The 17,367-nt window shown below is 35.9% G+C and overlaps 1 non-coding gene across 1 annotated transcript; it reads left to right on the forward strand.

Annotated features, from left to right (window-relative positions):
* Positions 1–14,476: 14,476 nt before the first annotated feature.
* Positions 14,477–14,549, forward strand: TRNAS-GCU (transfer RNA serine (anticodon GCU)). The gene has a single exon. It is a non-coding gene; the product is annotated as a tRNA-Ser (tRNA).
* Positions 14,550–17,367: the final 2,818 nt, after the last annotated feature.

The raw sequence follows: 17,367 nt of genomic DNA on the forward strand, positions 1-17,367 counted from the left end.
TATCGTCTGTATTCTATCATTAGATCTTAAATCAGCATTCATGTAGCAATGCCTGGCATCCAGTAGGCGTACGAATACCTTTCATGGATAGGAAATTTTATCGTCTATCGTTAAACATTAGATCTAAAATAAGAATCTATAGCAATGCCTTATAGCCAGTATCTCAAGCCTAAGAAGACTCTTCAAGAATGGGCAATAGGCTATTAGCGCTTGTCGTGTGCCATCAGATCTTATGATCAACTTAAGGCGCAAAAATCAGAAGCGGTAATAATATTTTATATCCAAGAAGCGTATATCAAACCTACGAGAACTTTTCATACGTGTGCAATTTTAGCGTTTATAATTGTCGCTTATCATATTCTTGGCGTCATTATCGTTGCTATACACTCGCCAGTCTGTTTCTTTGCTTGGAAGTTAGTTAAATAAGAGACGATTATATAGAAAACGGAAGGATTCAGAGACAACCTATCACAATACCGTCTAAATCCATCGAAAATTACACTCTCTTCGATTTGAACTCCCCTCTTCAACAAGAAAATTCTCAGAAGTTCCGACAATGTGATCATAAAATAAATTAATGACATTTACTACAGGCCTATTTGATATGTTAGTAGACTATGTCTTATTTACATTTGCACGTCATTTCATGATGCAGGTTAGCAAGATTCAGGATGGAGTTACGAGTATAAAAACTGTGTAAGTAAAATAAGTAAATGTAAAGAGAAACGTCAGTTTACAAGACTCGTGTAATTGCAACAGCATCGTAATATGTGAGCTTCGTTTAACCTTACGACCCCACAAGTACCGTTTTCAATAACCATTATTTTTAAACGTAAATCTGTAAGAAATACAACTTATAAAATCTACAAACTAACTAGACAATAACACATAAAACAAACAAATAATATTTGTACAGTCTGTTGCAACAACTAATGATATTCTTTAATTATTCCGTGTCCTATTATTTTCCCGAGAAATACGATATCACTTGCACTTAACCCACAGAACTGGTCACTTCTAGTTTATTTAGCTTAGGCTTATTGTTTAAGGATGTCGTCCTCCGTATGTTAGTAAATACAAGGCTTACCACTGTTAAAATATAGGACAGGACTACTAGGTCCGAAACTCTCGAAGACGATAAGAATTCTTAGCATTGTTTCCTGAGATGATTATGTGTAATCGAGAATATAGGCCTATTACGTACCATTAAGAACTCTGTCCTTGAAAGGGAACGTATCGAGATAAATTTTTCATCCTTCTTCCCTCTCTCAGGATAAAATTCGTAAATAGTCTTTTGTCATCAGTAACATATTGTCTAGCCTCTGGCGACAGGCAAATTATGACGTATAATACCCTAAATCAGGCATGTCAAAGCCTTTAAACGATATGTAACAACTTGATCTTTTGTGCTCGAGGTTGCGGGTTCGATCCCGGCCCAGGTCGGTGGCATTTAAGTGTGCTTAAATGCTACAGGCTCATGTCGGTAGATTTACTGGCATGCAAAAGAACTCCTGCGGGACAAAGTTCCGGCACACCGGCGACGCTGATATAATCTCGGCAGTTGCGAGCGTTGTTAAATTAACTACTATAATTAAGAATTAAGAGATGTAACAGTGATGTAGAATCTCTTTAAAGTGTAGGCCTGTACCTGCATGCAATTCTGTAAGCGGAAAGTCTCTAGAGGTCTTGACTCCTTGTTAGAGTGTACAACATGCCCGTGCTTGACATCCGTGTTTTAAACCATTGCTGCTAGAGATATGGGAACAAACATTTTCACGATTCACGTCGTGTAGAAGACAATTTACACCAAAAAATTATATTTCGTGATGTTTCGGTAAAATATTCATATTTCACAAAGTCTTTTTTCAATATTTCTGTAATTACCAACGAAACGGTTTTTCCAGATATTATATGGAGACAATAGAGATGATTTCCAGGAAATATTTGAAAAATCCAAGTCACGCATTCCACCAACAGTCCATGAAATCTCTAAATTCCCGTTTAGAATAATTCAACTCTTAATTCGAGAAGCCAAAATAAAACAAAATAAGTGATTGCTATTCCATCTTTGCACATCCTTTCGAATCCAATGAAAACCATTTCAATGTTGCCATGTCCACTTATACGAGTATATGAAGAATACATGAATGGTTTTGCTGGTTTTCAGTGACATTTACTTATTTTTTAAATATTTTTGCAATTTCATAGGTTTTTCATGGTACACATAATATTAACTGACAAACTTGTGTTGTAATAAAAATTGAGACCAGTCAATATAAGAAATGTTAATTTTGTTCTCTTAAGCACAAAAATTCAGTTACCTAGATCTTGCACATAACTTAGGTAAATACTTATGGGGCTGGAAAATTGTTTAATTATACAGATTTTTTTGTACTTTATTTCGTAGCAAATGAAATAAATATAGAAAAACTTAAGGGCTTATTACGCGTATGTTAATAATTATGTAAACCTACTCCAAATTGGTTTAGGAACGAAGATATTTTAACACTGAAATATTTATATCATATTTTCATATTCTGCCAAAATAAATGCCATATTTTGGCAAAGTTTTCTACATATCACTAGATATGCTCTGATGTCTTATAGAGTCCGAAGTAATTCAAACTTTAAAATGTAACTATGTAGACATAGGCTACAGTAGAAATGAAACGACCTGATAGTGTTTATGCACGAGTGGGGTGATAGGTGGGGAAACGTTTGTGAGAGCTACTGTCGCATGGGCTGTCGCAAGGCTCGAAGTCCACGAAGAATCCAAGTACAACACTGATTCGTCTAGTCTCCTGCGCATCTATCTGAGCAGTATAAGGTCGTTTTACCAGTTCTGTCCATTATGTGTGTTCGTATGCACGTATGCATGTTATGAATTATATATAGGCCTATATATTATGTGTAGCTTATTTTCTATTTCAGACATTACTGTAGATAGATACTATGGAGTAGTCGAGTAGTGGGCGTACCCTGCCCTCCTTTACTACGTTGGTTGTGATTGAATATTTGATATGAACACTTACCTCATGAGTTAAGGATCCAGAACATCGGAATGGAGGCAGTCATTGTCGCAGCACAGCTGAATTCTGCACCATGTTCTGGCAGATGCTTTGCGGAGATAATGGGAGATCTGGTGTGTGACGACATCATCCACAGCAGCTCGTAACTCTTGCGTTGTGTGACACTGGTTATTACTTCTACTGCAAGGTTACCAAGGTTGACAAGGATACAAACACATCAACACAAATATTGGCGAAATAATGGAGGGGTGTAGCCAGCTTCTCGGTCACTACAATACGGGATAACTTATCTAAGCTAGAATGCTTAGGTCTATGTAATAATAATAATAATAATAATAATAATTTATTTTAGCTGGCAGAGTTAAGGCCGTAAGGCCTTCTCTTCCACTCAACCAGCAAAAAGTGTATATACATATGCATGAACTTACAAAGAATTCAACCATTTGATTTAGATGAGAGTTACATGTATACAAGAGTTATTTACAAATTAAACAACAAAATACTATGAACTATTAATTAAACACTGAAATAAACTGTGTAGCAGAATTAAACTAAAATACATAGAATGTTAATATATTTCAAATAATATTAGATAATAGAAAGAGATTATTATGAGACAATTAAAATACGGCACAATCAGGATGATGTCTAAAGAAAAAAGTAACAATGTAGTCAGTGATAGTTTAAATCAGTATGATTGGAGTGAAATGCTAATAAGGTTATCTTTTAAGCTGTTCTTAAAGGTGTTTGTTGTATTGCAGCCCCTAATACTTTGTGACAAGGAATTCCATTGACGCGAGGTGGATATTGTAAAAGATGATGAATAACAAGATGTTCTATGAAGAGGTATACTTAGCGTGCCACAGATAAGTGATCTGGTATTCACGTCGTGGTTAGAGTATAGATAAGAGAAACGAGACGAAAGGTAATTTGGTGTTGAAGTGTGCAGAATTCGAAAGAGTAAAGACAAAGTGTGTAAAGTTCTATGTTCTTTAAGTCGGAGCCACGAGAGACTTGCGAAGGACGGTGATATGTGATCATATCGTCGGATGTTGCACACGTATCTGACGCACATATTCTGAGCTCGCTGTAACTTGACTGACTGTACTAGCAAAAGAAAGCATAAAACGAGGAAAAATAAGTTTTACGGGAAGTATTTTCTTTACAAATTGTACTGTAGTATAGTGCAAAGTTGAAAATAATTTGAAAACTTAATGATCTTACATACCACATGGGCAACACAGTGAGTAGTTCAAATGATTGCAGCCACTTATCTGGAACAGACATCACAGGTTAGTACTTCCAAGCCCAAGTATGGATATTCAATAACTTGTGGATTTTTAAGAAGGATATCGGATGAATTTCCACCGAAAGTAAGAGCCTCATCTCTAGGAAATGAAGTAATAAATTATTATTTACAAATATTAAAGGTCTACTATCAGTTTTAGGCTATACGTAATCATGAGAAATAAAAATTCTGCTTACTAGCAAACATTCTCTCATAAGGGCAAATAAAAAATTATTTATTTTTCTTCCACCATGTCAATAATGTCAAAGCAAGTGCTTATACAAATTTTGGCCAATCCAGCGCAATTACAAGGGCCGTAAAAAAGTAAGTTTCCCTGGGACCGTATACAGAAAGAAATGACAATTTCATGTAAAGATATATTGGAACAGATACAGAAATTGTTGAGCTATTTTTTCAACATATTCACCACCGGAATTGAGACATTTGTCATAGCGTTGGATCAACTTTTGTATCCCTGTGTCGTAAAAGTCTGCCGCCTGGGATCGGAACCAGTGTGTAGCAGCAGTCTACATCTCTCTGTCGAGCCCATGGTATGACAAATGTCTCAATTCCAGTGGGGAATATGTTGAATAATAGCTCAATAGTTTTTGTATCTGTTTCAATAAATTTTTTCAATGAAATTGTGTTTTTCTCTGTAAACGGCAGCAGGGGAACTTATTTTTACGGGCATCATAATTGCGCTCGAGTAGCCAAAATTTGTGCAAGCACTTGTTTTACATTATTAATATGGTGTAAGAAAATAATTAACTTTTTTATCTGGCCCCATGAGAATGTTTGCTTGTTAGGCTAGATGTTGACGTTAATTAACAAAAACATTAAAATCAGTATTTATTTTGATGTACCGAAGTACATATGATATTTCCATGCAGATATTCTGCTTTCTCAGATGGTTAAGCATCAGCACGGAGAGCTGAAAACCCGGGTTCAAATCCCGGCGCCGGAGTGAATTTTTCTCCGTTCCATCTCTCTCTCATCATCTTAAAATCAGTAGCTTAGTGCAGCAGATGAATAAAATAGGCCTATTAAAATAAGTATCAAGGTCATCTGAGTGAAGTTGCACATTTATACCAGTCTGATAGCATAACGGGTAATAATAAATGAAGAATGCTGGAAGATTAGGCCTATACTACCTGTAATATCAGATTGAAGCCATCGGCTTAATCATCAAAGGCACTTGCCTGCCGATACGGAGTTGCGCTCGGGCGTGAATTCCATATCCACTTGGGCTGATTGCCCGGTTGAGTTTTTTCCGAAGTTTTCTCCAACCGGAAGGCAAATGTCAGGTTATCTATGGGGAATCTACGGTCTCATCTCGCCGTCACCAATCCCATCGACGCTAAATAATCTAGTACTGTAAAATGGGGTAACTTTGTACCATTTTCAAGTTAAAAATTTGTTTCCAGTCTGTATGTAGGCCTAGTCTTTAAATGTCCAATTTTGAGATGGGAATTTATTTTGTACGTTCTAGGGGCATGCGGAATTGTATTTAGCCAGTCATATCTTCGAAAAAAATGTATTTTGAAATTTATAATTTGCCAAAAATTGTTGCAAAGTTACCCATAGTTGGGGGCTACTTTGCACCGCCAGAGTTTTAAGAGGGGTGGTGCAAAGTTTGCCACTGCTGATGTTACATTGCACCATACACGTGTTAAGAAATGAAATATACTCTATCAGGAACAGAAAAAATGGAAACACAGATTCAAAAATTGCTATAAATAGTAACACGAACAACATTTTTTTGAAAAAAAAAAAACTACACAAAATTTCAATACAAGTGGTCACATTCTTCTAAAATGTTGTTTCAAAAATATTTTCAGTTCTTTCGAATGACAAGTCGAGGCAACAACACGTGAATAATTGTAAAAAATTATACGTATTATTTTGTGTCAAGTTCTGGAATGGAATATAAGCAAGCCCTTTCTTGATACTTTCTTGGGTGGATTTAGTCTCCCACTTACATCCTCCCATTCATATTCCACAATATTCTCCCTTTCAGATCATTTCCATTTGTATCCTTCTCAGCATTTTCCTTTGGCATATTTGCAGATTGTTACCAAGTTTGGCAGTGAGAGACCATGTATGACTTCAATCTATACTAATAATAATTCTGTAGCCGAAATTTTTCTGGTAATTTTCGATTTTCCAAAAATAATTGGTCCTAACATATATAATTAACCACCCTGAAACCGAAAATCGCATTTTTGAAATTTTTGTTTGTATGTCTGTCTGTCTGTTTGTTACCTTTTCACGTGATAATGACTGAATCGATTTATATGAAAATTGGAATATAAATTAAGTTCGTTGTAACTTAGATTTTAGGCCATATGGCATTCAAAATACTTTATTTAAAAGGGGGTTTATAAGGGGGCCTGAATTAAATAAATCGAAATATGTCGCTTATTATTGATTTTTGTGAAAAATGTTACATAACAAACGTTTCTTTAAAACTGATTTCCGATAAGTTTTATTCCTTACGAAATTTTGATAGGACTGATATTTAATGAGATAAATGAGTTTTAAAATTAAAATAACTCCATCTAAGACGGTGCAATGAAATAACAAATGACTTCGTCTATAAGGAGCCTTGGACAACAACAATCGAAAAAGGGGCCTAGGACAGCAACAATCGAAAGCTATTAAACTTAGCCTACAGACAATGTTTCTGTGTTTGTATGAAGTAATATCGGAAGCTAAATTAACCGATTTGTATAATTAATTATTATTTCACTATTGGAAAGTACAGTTTCTCTAGATGGACATACTGCTATAATGTTATTACAGTAAATTCTTAGTAAATCGAGGACAGGTAAGATTAAAATAGCTTCCTATGCAGAAAATTTGATAGGCTTTTTTGTACATTCGTTTTCTGTATTTCTTAAAATAATATTTAACTTATGTACACACTCATTTTAATCTCAGAGAATTAACGAACAACGAGAGTATAATGATTTAGTATGCAGTAATAGTACGTTAGCTTAGCAATCCATTATTTTATAATTCAAATTTTAACTATGCTCAATCAAATCGTGTTAAAATACATAAAATAGACTATATATGTAATAAATGCAATGCAAAAAAAATTGGGTAAAGAGCCAGGCAGATTATGTTGCGCTGTTGTAAAAGTTGTTGCTTCTGAGATTCAAGAGCCCCCACAACAAATTAAAAACTTTCTTATCGGAGTACATCCGTTATCAACGCAGTTTTTATATAATATAATATATACTAATAATAAATATGTAGCCGAAAATTTTCTGGTAATTTTCGCTTTTCCAAAAATAATTGGTGTTAACATGTATAATTATTCATCCTGAGACCGAAAATCGCTTTTTTGACATTTTTGTTTGTATGTCTGTCTGTCTGGATGTTTGTTACCTTTTCACGTGATACTGGCTGAACGAATTTCGATGAAAATTGAAATATAAATTAAGTTCGTTGTAATTTAGATTTTAGACTATATGACATTCAAAATACTTCATTTAATGGGGCCTGAATTAAATCGAAATATCTCGCTTATTATTCCTCTTTTGTGAAAAATGTTACATAACAAAAGTTTCTTTAAAAACGATTTCCGACAAGTAAGTTTTATTCTATGCAAAATTTGGTAGGTCTGATAGACTTTTAAAATAACAATACAGTACCTTTTCACCGCCGCCTCAGATTGTAGCGTTGTTGTTCCTGCGGTAATTCCCATGTGCAAAATATAAAATTTTTGAGTAGGAAGAAAAAACACATTTATTCATTCCATGGCAATGGTACATAGGAGATCGTGAATTCTTACATTTTCGAAAGAAAGAAATATAACTACATATTACTGTTTATGCTGTATCACTATTTAAGTTATTTGAAGGTTTCAGAACCATACAGTAGTGGGCCAAGCGTCATTTACTGAAGACGTAGAAAACAAGGGTTAAAATTAAGTTATTACCATAATTCAATGGAACCATATAACAAGTAATATAAACTAAAAACTAAATGATATGTCAATCTTCATTAAACTATAGTTGCGTGCAATGACAAATAAGAAACATGTTAAAGGAATTGTCATTGCACCAAATGTGTGCTCTCTGGACCAAAATGATCGCAATTTAATTATTTAAGTACAATTTCAATTAAAGTAACATATTAAACGATTTATCCTCCTAACAAACACGAATGTTCCCTGGATCAAACGTCCTATTTTAATTATGTAATTACTTTATATTTATTTCTAACAGGTGCAGCGGAGCGCACGGGTACGGCTAGTATGTAATAAAAAGAAAAACAAAGTGTGAATTATAGTATGCGTTTTTAAACTTCATGGAAGGTCCTCAAATCAATAGACTATAATGCAATTAAAATTTTAAAAAATCTCGTTTGTGTTATGGTGTAAAGTAACCCCAATTTAGCCTCAAATTCACCTTGATTAGAAAATTATTCTGTAACACCATTTGTTGACAAAATAGCTGTACAAACGAAACTAGAAAGTCTAAATGCATGAATAAGGAACAGATAAACTTATAACTTATCTTGAGATTTTGCACATCATGTGTGATGGAAGATAATTAATTTGATCTATATTTCAATCAAATTATGCACACGTCCTGTTGTTAAGGTATAGAAATACCATAAACAAATTCTGTGACCACGAACAGTGGAAAAATACTCTACACATATCATCTATTGGTGGAAGTGATGAACAGATAAATTTGGTTCACTTAAACACCCTTAGACCCATATAAAAAGTTTTTCATAGATGGTGCAAAGATACCCCTGCAGGTGCAAAGTTACCCCATGTTACGGTAGTTGATAAGCGTCGTTAAATAAGAGATTAAAAAAAGAAACATTGAGTTGAGAATCTATAATCCACTTAGGTTTGAGGTGAGTATCCAATAGTTTCGTCTCGCCTAGGACTCGCGTTACGTAACGAGCACTGGTTCGAATCCTCATGAGGAAGGAATTTTCTCATAAAATTTCGGCCAGTGTGCGGGACCGGTGCCCACGCAGTATCGCGATGAATTTGAGGAGGTACGATAAGTAGCGAAATCAGACTATAACGGCTGGGGGATCGTCGTGCTGAACGAACGTATTCCCATATTTTTAATGATCCTTTGCCCCTGCTGAGGCATGTGCTGTTGTTGCATCGTATCTTGGAGAAACAGCAATATGTTATATAATGAAAAATAGTCAATTTGAGAGATGAAAGTAACAACAAATTCAGGACTGGTAACCCACTTAAATTTTCGATGTGAGTAATACAAACAAATATTTATCAAAGTTATTATAGAGTTGCTGCTTTAAAGTGTCACACCCATGAGGATGTCCGAAGTGGGAGATAGGTTGTTATTCCTCTGCTTCCAGTCAATTAGCAAGCCTCATCAGTCATGGAGTGTATGATACTTGTATACAAAAGTTTGGACACTCGAAAGCACTGCAGGAGGTCCTGTTTGAAAAACACACAATTGAAGAGAACCACCACCTGTACTGGAGGGCTCGTGGTACGGGCGCTCTGAGACAAAGGCCACACCTCGTAGCTACTTCCGACTTGTGTGATGGAATCTATAACACTCACTATGTTTTCAAAACATTGTTGTGTAGCACGTGCATAAAAAATACTCCATTCAACATTATAATGCTGACAGAATAGTCTGTCTACTGTACTGAAAGAGTAGGTCTAGGCCTGTACATGAATAGCAAACCTGAGTATGCACCATGTCATGGTACACCGTTAGCTAGTGTGTCGGATTTGCATATCGAAGGCCAGGGTTAAGTTTCTGGAGTTATTTCGAACTTTATGATCTTTGGTTTCCCTTCTTATACAGAGTACTAATTAACTGTAGTTGCCAGATTCCCTCCTAAATACGTAGCCTTATTCCCTCCAAAAATCTGAAATCTAATTTATTTCCGAAGAGGCAAAATTTTATTGTTCCTGAACCGGAGTTGCAAGATTACCTTGTTAAATAGCTACGTAGCCAGTTTCCCTCCTAAATACGCAGCCTCGCTCCCTCCAAAAAGAAAGTAGGCCCAAAGTTCTATTTTCTCCTATCCGAAAACCAAATTCATTTCCGTAGAGCCCAAGTCAAAGTTATTTCCAATTTTATTTTATTCTTATACCTATACACAACGTTCCTGAACCGTAGTTGCAAGATTTCCTCCTAAATAATTACGTATACCCATGCATTCCGAAAAGAAGGTACAACTCTATTTCCTTCCATCTGAAATCAAATTCAATTCCGGACAATCCAAATCGGAGTTATTTCAAATTTTACTCGTATTTTCTTCTACTTCTCTTCTTACACACAGTGTTAATGAACCGGAGGTCCTCGATTCTCTTCCAAATACGTAGCCACATTCCTCTCGGAAAGAAGTTACAACTGTTCCCTTCCATCTGAAATCAAATTCAGTTCTGGAAAATCTAATACCGAGTCTTAACTTAATGTATCGCAGTTGCCAGATTATCTCCTAAATATGTAGCCTCATTCCTTCCGAAAATAAGGTACAGCTCTATTTTGTCTAAATCAATCAATCAATCAATCAATCGAGCGATCATTATCATTTATCACAAAAATACATAGCCTATTAAATGTACTAAAATAAATTAAAATATATTATATAGATTAAAGAATAATGAACATATTAAAAGCCACCGATGATTCTCAGGCGGTAGCGCGTTTACCTGCTGATTCGCAGTTGCTCTCAGACGTGGGTTCGATTCCCGCTTGGGCTAATTACCTGGTTGCTTTTTTCCGAGGTTTTCTCTAACCGTAAGGCAAATGTCAGGTAATCTATGGCGAATCTTCGGCCTCGTCTCGCCAAATACCATCTCACTATCACCAATTCAATCGACGCTAAACAACTCAGTAGTTGATACAGCGTCGTTAAATATCGTTAAAGAACTAAAGAAAAGCATTCAATATTTAAACGAACAATTAAAATAAATGAATTTAACCCCGTATGAGCAATGTTAATAAGTTAGTAAGGGGTTCAAAATTTCCCTATAGGTAACCTTATGTTAAGTTTTCTTAATAATTTCTTTAATTTTAAGTTCACAGTTCATTGTAGTAGGCCTACTTATATTTTCTAAACCACTTTACTGAGAAATATATTTATTATAGACGTACAGTTTTAAGCCATAGGTCTAGCCATATTTCATACCAGCAGCCGTTAATGTTTTGAACTCCGTGAAATGAAATAATAGGCCTATGTTTCTTCACGTATTGTAACTAGGGCCGTGACATCGGTATATTTGTGTTAGTCTGAGGTGAACATACGACGCCGGACAGAATGTAGTCCACGTGTTTCAAGTACAGGCAGCGGAAGCGAATTTGACACACGCTTAAGCAAGCACGTGCCGTGTTTTGTATACAATTAATGTATATTATAAAATCAAGACAATACAATCATTGTACAGTATATAAGGGTTAATATCAGAAAGGTCTAAAAGGCTGGTGAGGTAGAAAATAATTGTTGGAAATCATATTTATATGTCACAAAGTGGTGAAATATAAGTCTGAAAATATGTTATATATATATATATATATATATATATATATATATATATATATATATATATATATTTATTTAGAGTTTTGCATTACAGTTTTAGAATGCCGAAAACGTAGGCCTATATGGCGTACAGTTTTGCTTTCCTTATATTTAACTGTTACATTAAACTTGATGTAGAAATGAAATTGATAATATGCGCTCTTGGTTTCAACCGATGTTGAACGCAGTTTTTCCGCATACAAGGTTATTACTATCCAACACTTGGCGATCGTTTTCATTTGAAACTTTGAAAATGAATGTTGTTGTTTATTGCAGCAGGAACCGAAACTAGACGAACAACATGCAAGGAAAGTAAGGTACGGAATAGATGTGATAAAGAAATTAATGTAACAGTTAAAAATAGGGAAAGCAAAATTGTACGTCATATACGTTTTCGGCATTCTAAAACTGCAATGCAAAAGTCTAAATATTAAAAAAAAAAAAATCTCAGAATGTCTTCGAAAATAAGCGCCGTAAGTGACGGTAAATCCTCGTGAATCACCCTGTATAATTGGTGGAAACATTGAATTTTCAACTATATAATTGTCACATAGGTAATCATAAAATTTAATTAGTTTATCAGAAGTTGACATATTCGAAATAAAATGTTCTGCCTATCAAATCAGAATCAAGCATGGTTAGCCCAAAGTTTTAAAAATGTTCCGATATGGGAAGACAGATTACTGAATTGAGCTATTAGACACACTCTACATTTTCCGCCACAATGTTTGTCCTAAACGAAAGCGACAATCAGCTTTCAGCGTTACGTCCTGCTTTGTCTTAGATGAAGATGCAGTATCATGCTGTCTGTTGTAAGTACCTCACCATGTTTGCTTCTGTTAGGTCCGATCGCCTAAAGTCCAAGATGGTTTGTAGCTGTAGAGGAAAGAACGAAAACAAAATAAGAAAAAAAGAGAGAAGAAGAAGAAGAAGAAATTCTCCCTGAAAAATCTTCTGAACCTTACTCGGAATCGTGACTAATAATACGTGAAGTTGTATTTTGTATGCACATGCTGAAAGCAGACAAAAATCTCACTTGGGTGACGTGTTTTCGCTTGAATGAGTAGCTGGTAATTTGTTAAAAAGCCGACCGCTCTTGAAGAAGCTGTCAGTTTGAAAATATTAGCTTGTACCCAGTACTTATAACACTTTTACACACGAAACGAGTCGCAACTTCTTAAACTTATAAAACTCTTCCGCCTGATTGAACTTTAGAGAGGTTTTTGTCAAACTTCTCAAAATTGTTTGCGGTCCGTCTAAGAACTTCATTAAAAGTGCCGATAAGGGAGTTCGATAACAAAGCACGGGAGGAGTTTCTAATGAGCAAGATCGCCTAGTGACACGGACCACCTACCTATCAGGTGTCAAGATCTCCTGCAAACACCCGGTCTCAGTTGATTGGCTGTGAACGACGGAGCACGCTCCAAAGCAATTCCGTTATTTTTCGGTACCTGCAACTCTTTCTCCCGTCTCATTTTAGTTCAGGTATTTAAAATGTAGTAATCTCTCTCCCACAATCCATTGCGACTGCTCCAAGCCGTGGTTTCGGTTAGGTTACTCGCCCTGAAGCTTATTCTAAAAGGATTTTCTACAGATTTCTCCAGAGAGGTACTTCATAACTGAAGATTGTTGGTTGGAGAGATAGGTCTGTGATTACAGATGGCGCTTCTGATAATATATCTTCAAATGAGGTCTTATGTCCGAAAATAAAGCTTGTTAAAATGTCACACCTGATGTTTGGGTAGTTTTAAGATCATGATATTGTTTTATTCACGAACGACAGGAAGGGAAAAGAAGGTAGCCTGACTCATTGCAAACTCCAGAATTGTTTAAGAACAGGTTACCACCTTATTTCGACTGTCTTTCTCTTGGAGAAGACTTTTTATTGTCACTGAGAATATATGTATGTATGTATGTATGTATGTATGTATGTATGTATGTATGTATGTATGTATGTATGTATGTGTATGTATTTATTCACACTGTAAATAACAAGGAGCATCCTAAATTAAATGAAGCATGATATATAAATATAATTTGTATCTTAACTCTAAGTTCAAACTAAAACCCACGAGTATGATATGTTCATACCTGCACAAGTATTTTTCAGCACTACACTCATTTAGCTGACAACTCACTCACTGCGCTGGAACTACGACACATTACACAGATTCTATGCCGATTTCACTAACACTTCAAAAACATTTCACTGTTCAAATACTTTGCACTGCCACTATAAACTATAAAACTTCAGTGACACAAACACACTTCACTTACACAACGCACTTCACTCTTCTTCACTGATACAACACTTCAAATAACAAAATATCAATTACATCCTTTATTCCGTGTATGTTACAAATAAAGTGTCCTTTGAATAATTTCAAGGAAAAATTGTTCCGGAGACGGGTATCGATCCTGGGACCCTTCGCTTAGCGCGCGAACGCTCTACCGACTGAGCTACCCCAGGAACTATACACGACACCGTCACAATTTTTCCTTTTATATCCACACAACTCAAATGAGCTGACAAGACGCCAGAACTCAACTATGAATACACACAGTACTGTGTGACTTAATTTGTGGCTTTCTGTTAACGTACCTCCAGTAACGAGTTCCTGGGGTAGCTCAGTCGGTAGAGCGTTCGCGCGCTAAGCGAAGGGTCCCGGGATCGATACCCGGCTCCAGAACAATTTTTCCTTGAAATTATTCAAACCTGCTTTACAGGGAGCTACTACCTGAAAGCCAGATTTGTATAAAGTGTCCTTTATTTCTTAAAATCAGAGATCATTAATTTTCTAAGTTTAAGTAATTATAATATATAGGCCTACAAAGCAATAGCCAAGCAAAAAAACATCGGCCATGGACATTACAAACACCAGCACTTTATCTATGTAGGCCTACATTGTATATATATAAAGTTTTCGAGTCAGTGGAGTGTGTTTCAGTAGGCCTATAGTAAGTTCTATAAGATAACAAATTACTTATTAAATATTTCAGTCTATTATACTTATCGATGTGCCTCTGATTGAGGTTCTGGCTGATATGTACAGTCTTAGAAATAGGTTTTGTCGAACAGATGCTTTATAAGTCCCAGAAAGGACGCAGTGCGCATGATCAGACATATAACGAAACAATTAGTCGTTCTCTTGTGAACCAGGTCGATCGTCCTCTGATCATGCGCACTGCCTCCATTCTGGAACTTGTCTATAAAGTATCTGTTCGAAAAAACTTTTTTCTAAGACTGTACATTTATTATTAGGCAGTAGGTACAGTTCACTTGAAGATATGTGTCAGAGGAAGAACAATATTGTTTATATGCATCTGAAGTCTGATTAGTGTAAATTGTAGCTAATCAGCGATGTATGCAATGGAAGGGAAAGGAACTGGCCACCCTACCCCATTACCTCCTAGCCTAGTTTTATCATAAGTGATGCCTTGTTGGTATCACTTATGAGGTTCAGACTTGTCTTCGGGCAGTTGACTAAACAACAACTTATTGATGGATGAATATTTTATTATTGCTCTTGTTTTATAAGTTATTACATGTTTGGACTAACGTTTCGCTTATAAAAACATTATCAGGTCCATGTTAAATCTATTGTATTGAACACATTCTTGGTAATTTAGTTTAAAATTGTAATTCATTAAAATATTAAATCGTAAAACATATTATTTTGTTATATTACATATATAATGTAAGCAGTAAAATGAGCTGCTGCCAGGAAGTCAAAAGAAGGATAGCAGTGGCCAAGAAAGCTTTTAATAGAGAAAGATGCATCTTCTACAGATCTCTGGAAAAAAAACTATCGAAGAGACTAGCAAAGTGCTTTGTAAGGAGTGTGACATTGTATAGAGCAGAAATATCGACATTACGACGACATGAAGAGAAGTGAATAGAAGCATTCAAAATGTGAATATGGAGAAGAATGGAGCGTGTGAAATGGACAGACAGAATAAGAAATGAAGCTGTGTTGGAAAGAGTCGGTGAAGAAAGAATGATGCTGAAACTGATCAGGAAGAGGTAAATGAATTGGTTGGATAATTGACTGAGAAGAAATTGCCTACTAAAGGATGCATGGTGAAAGGGAGAAGAGTTCCGGACCAGAAGAAGATATCAGATGATAGACGACATTAAGATATATGGATCATATGAGGAAACAAAGTGCACGAGATATGCTGATGATATGGCGTTGTTAGCAGAAGAGGAGACGATACTAAGAGATATCCTAGTGGAGCTGAATGACAGCTGTGAGCTGTATGGAATTCAGATATATGTTAAGAAGACGAAGAACATGGTTATCGGAAGAAAAAATAAAGAAGGTAAACGTGTAAATTCGAAATGAGGCACCTTCAAATACTTGGTGGGTTGTACTAGAAGTAGTAATTAGAGCCTGCCGAGACGTCAAAATGAGGAAAGCAATGGCAAAGGAACTGTTTAGTAGACTTCGAAAAGGAGCATTTTCTGAGGACCTTTTTAGAAAGAACTAAGGAAGAAACTGTGAAGTCCTTAGTTTGGAATGTGGCAATGTATGAGGCAACAGGAACGGGACATTAGAACGAAGTGAAGAAAAACAACTGGAAGCATTTCAAATGTGGTTATGGAGCGTGTAAAATGAACAGACAAAATAATAAGTAAAGCTGTGCTAGAAGAAGTGGGCGAAGAAAGAATAATGCTGAAATTGATCAAGAAGGGAAAAGGAAATTGGTTGGATCACTGGCTAAGAAGAAACTGCCCTCTGAAGGATGACCTGAAAGAAATGGTGAACTGGAGAAAAGTTCGGAGTAGAAGAGATATCAGATGATAGACAACATTAAGGTATAAGGATCGTATGCGGAGAGTAAGAGAAGGCGGGGAAACTAAAGATTGGAGAATGCTGGGTTTTCAGTGAAGGTCCTGTCCTTGGAAAGAAAACTGTGAGTGAATGAATATGAGATAGATCTATCCTACTAAGTTATAAGCCTAATAGAAAGCGGTTATTATAAAGATCGAATACAAGAGAATGAGAACGTAACAGCCATCAGAGTCCAATACATGCCAGGAAGAAGAGTAGACCTTTGAATGGGAAAACGGCACTCAGTCCGCGGACCCTCGATTTGGAGCAACTGCTTTACAAAATATGTACCTGCAAAACTTCTTTCTCACAGGACTAATCCTCAACCTCCATCTTCCCATTGAAAATTATGACAATGCACAAGTTGAAGCTGACCACTTGTTGCCCGGGCAAGCCACACCCATTGCTTAGCCACTATGCTGCTGTGACATGAACGAATTGGTCCAGTATTGCTGAAGAAATCTGAAGCTTTCATTCTTTCTGGATGTACATTTGTTGTACTAATTAAATCTGACAGATATATAGTGAGAACAGCGGTCCAAGTGTTGGATAGTCCAGCAGCGAGCAGCGAGTTAACACAAGTAGGAAGCGAGCAACAAGAATTTCTGGAGATAATAAGAATTAGGAAAAGGAGGGATTCAGTGTGAGAGATAATTGAATTCTACAATGTTAG

Source organism: Periplaneta americana, chromosome 2 (genome assembly GCF_040183065.1).
Source record: "Periplaneta americana isolate PAMFEO1 chromosome 2, P.americana_PAMFEO1_priV1, whole genome shotgun sequence".
In the NCBI taxonomy this organism is placed as follows: domain Eukaryota; kingdom Metazoa; phylum Arthropoda; class Insecta; order Blattodea; family Blattidae; genus Periplaneta; species Periplaneta americana.